The following is a 3,680-nucleotide window of genomic DNA, read 5'->3' as shown; positions in this document are numbered from 1 at the left end:
TATGTATCGTATAACCACAAAAACCAAGCCGTGTATACCGAACCTGTACAGGCTAGAATCACGGTTCTACCTATACCATGCCAGCCTAGAGCATCGCTCGTCGATGGCTAGCCACAAGGGTACCCTGTACCAAGGAACGTGTCGGTAGGTCAAGCCAGCCTACCGCGACCTAGACGCCTAGGTCGCCAAGCCACGTACCGCCCCAGCTCATCCAAAGCCGACTGCCTAGGGATACCCTGTACCAGCGAGCTTCCCAGGTCAGCCTAGCCGTACTAACCGCCCCAGTATCGACAGTATAGCAGCCTATATTGTAGGCTAGTGAGCTCGGTTCGCAAGGCCGCTATACTTTTCATATATAAATGCTACACCAAAATTTTTGTCCACTTTCAACCGAGCCACCTGAAAACGCATTTTTTTCTATATAATAGTGCCAAATTCTATATGTGGGTAGTTGATCAGAAAATTTTTCGACGTACCCTGTGCCATCGAGCTTCCCAGCCCATTTTCGAACGAAAAGCAACCACGTTCTTGCCTTGCCTGGGAAGGAAAGCATTTCACGGAATGCACCTTCCCTATCGTCCGAAGCCAGCTGCCTAAGGGTACCCTGTACCAGCGAGCGCCTAGACAAGCCTAGCTCAGTGTACCGCCCCAGTACTGTGGTATAGCTCCCGATATCGTAGGCTAGTGTGCTCGGTTCGCAAGGCAGCTATACCACTACTATAGGAATGCTACACCAAAATTTTTGTTCATTTTCAACCGAGCCACCTGAAAATGCATTTTTTTCTATATAATAGTGCCAAATTCTATATGTGGGTAGTTGATCAGAAAATTTTTCGACGTACCCTGTGCCATCGAGCTTCCCAGCCCATTTTCGAACGAAAAGCAACCACGTTCTTGCCTTGCCTGGGAAGGAAAGCATTTCACGGAATGCACCTTCCCTATCGTCCGAAGCCAGCTGCCTAGGGGTACCCTGTACCAGCGAGCGCCTAGACAAGCCTAGCTCAGTGTACCGCCCCAGTACTGTGGTATAGCTCCCGATATCGTAGGCTAGTGTGCTCGGTTCGCAAGGCAGCTATACCACTACTATATGAATGCTACACCAAAATTTTTGTTCATTTTCAACCGAGCCACCTGAAAATGCATTTTTTCCTATATAATAGTGCCAAATACTATATGTGGGTAGTTGGTCAGAATATTTTTCGACGTACCCTGTGCCATCGAGCTTCCCAGCCCATTTTCGAACGAAAAGCAGCCACGTTCTTGCCTTGCCTGGGCTTGCTAGCTACCAAAGAGAGTGTGCCTGCCTCTCTCCCTTCTCGCTTGTCCTGTCCTTGGTAAGCTAGCCTTCGATCGCACCTTGCTAGCTACCAGAGAGAGAGTGTGCCTGCCTCTCTCTCTCTCTCCCTTCTCGCTTGTCCTGTCCTTGGCAAGCTAGCCTTCGATCGGACCTAGCTAGCTACCAGAGAGAGTGTGCCTTCCTCTCTCTCTCCCTTCACGCTTGTCCTGTCCTTGGTAGGCTAGCCTTCGCTCGCACCTAGCTAGCTACCAGAGAGAGAGAGTGTGTGTGTCTGCCTGCCTGCCTGCCTGCCTGCCTTATCGGCCTCTCTCTCTCGTCTCGATTCACTTTCAATCGAGACCATAGGAAACGCATTTTTTCCTATATAATAGTACCAAATACTATGTGTGGGTAGTTGGTCAAAAAGTTGCCAAAAAGGTGCACCTTTTTGAATTCGTTCCGTTTTTACCAAGGGCTTTCTACCACGGCCAAACCCTCGATTCCCCAAGCCTTTCCTCACTCTCTCTCTCTCTCTCTCGCACCTTGCTAGCTACCAGAGAGAGAGAGAGTGTGCCTGCCTCTCTCCCTTCTCGCTTGTCCTGTCCTTGGTAAGCTAGCCTTCGATCGGACCTAGCTAGCTACCAGAGAGAGAGAGAGAGAGTGTGCCTGCCTCTCTCTCTCTCTCCCTTCTCGCTTGTCCTGTCCTAGGTAAGCTAGCCTTCGATCGCACCGTGCTAGCTACCAGAGGGAGAGAGAGAGCGTGCCTGCCTCTCTCTCTCCCTTCACGCTTGTCCTGTCCTTGGTAGGCTAGCCTTCGCTCGCACCTAGCTAGCTACCAGAGAGAGAGAGTGTGTGTGTCTGCCTGCCTGCCTGCCTGCCTGCCTTATCGGCCTCTCTCTCTCGTCTCGATTCACTTTCAATCGAGACCATAGGAAACGCATTTTTTCCTATATAATAGTACCAAATACTATGTGTGGGTAGTTGGTCAAAAAGTTGCCAAAAAGGTGCACCTTTTGAATTCGTTCCGTTTTTACCAAGGGCTTTCTACCACGGCCAAACCCTCGATTCCCCAAGCCTTTCCTCACTCTCTCTCTCTCTCTCGCACCTTGCTAGCTACCAGAGAGAGAGAGAGTGTGCCTGCCTCTCTCCCTTCTCGCTTGTCCTGTCCTTGGTAAGCTAGCCTTCGATCGGACCTAGCTAGCTACCAGAGAGAGAGAGAGAGAGTGTGCCTGCCTCTCTCTCTCTCTCCCTTCTCGCTTGTCCTGTCCTAGGTAAGCTAGCCTTCGATCGCACCGTGCTAGCTACCAGAGGGAGAGAGAGAGCGTGCCTGCCTCTCTCTCTCCCTTCACGCTTGTCCTGTCCTTGGTAGGCTAGCCTTCGCTCGCACCTAGCTAGCTACCAGAGAGAGAGAGTGTGTGTGTCTGCCTGCCTGCCTGCCTGCCTGCCTTATCGGCCTCTCTCTCTCGTCTCGATTCACTTTCAATCGAGACCATAGGAAACGCATTTTTTCCTATATAATAGTACCAAATACTATGTGTGGGTAGTTGGTCAAAAAGTTGCCAAAAAGGTGCACCTTTTTGAATTCGTTCCGTTTTTACCAAGGGCTTTCTACCACGGCCAAACCCTCGATTCCCCAAGCCTTTCCTCACTCTCTCTCTCTCGCACCTTGCTAGCTACCAGAGAGAGAGAGAGTGTGCCTGCCTCTCTCCCTTCTCGCTTGTCCTGTCCTTGGTAAGCTAGCCTTCGATCGGACCTAGCTAGCTACCAGAGAGAGAGAGAGAGTGTGCCTGCCTCTCTCTCTCTCTCTCCCTTCTCGCTTGTCCTGTCCTAGGTAAGCTAGCCTTCGATCGCACCGTGCTAGCTACCAGAGAGAGAGAGAGCGTGCCTGCCTCTCTCCCTTCTCGCTTGTCCTGTCCTTGGTAAGCTAGCCTTCGATCGGACCTAGCTAGCTACCAGAGAGAGAGAGAGAGAGTGTGCCTGCCTCTCTCTCTCTCTCCCTTCTCGCTTGTCCTGTCCTAGGTAAGCTAGCCTTCGATCGCACCGTGCTAGCTACCAGAGAGAGAGAGAGCGTGCCTGCCTCTCTCTCTCCCTTCACGCTTGTCCTGTCCTTGGTAGGCTAGCCTTCGCTCGCACCTAGCTAGCTACCAGAGAGAGAGAGAGTGTGTGTGTCTGCCTGCCTGCCTTATCGGCCTCTCTCTCTCGTCTCGATTCACTTTCAATCGAGACCATAGGAAACGCATTTTTTCCTATATAATAGTACCAAATACTATGTGTGGGTAGTTGGTCAAAAAGTTGCCAAAAAGGTGCACCTTTTTGAATTCGTTCCGTTTTTACCAAGGGCTTTCTACCACGGCCAAACCCTCGATTCCCCAAGCCTTTCCTCACTCTCTCTCTCTCTCTCGCA

The sequence above is a fragment of the Sinohyriopsis cumingii genome, unplaced genomic scaffold (assembly GCF_028554795.1).
Source record: "Sinohyriopsis cumingii isolate HCF-2022 unplaced genomic scaffold, ASM2855479v2 utg004681l, whole genome shotgun sequence".
NCBI lineage: Eukaryota > Metazoa > Mollusca > Bivalvia > Unionida > Unionidae > Sinohyriopsis > Sinohyriopsis cumingii.
The sequence above is the reverse complement of the archived record's forward strand: the minus strand, read 5'-3'. Positions refer to the sequence as shown.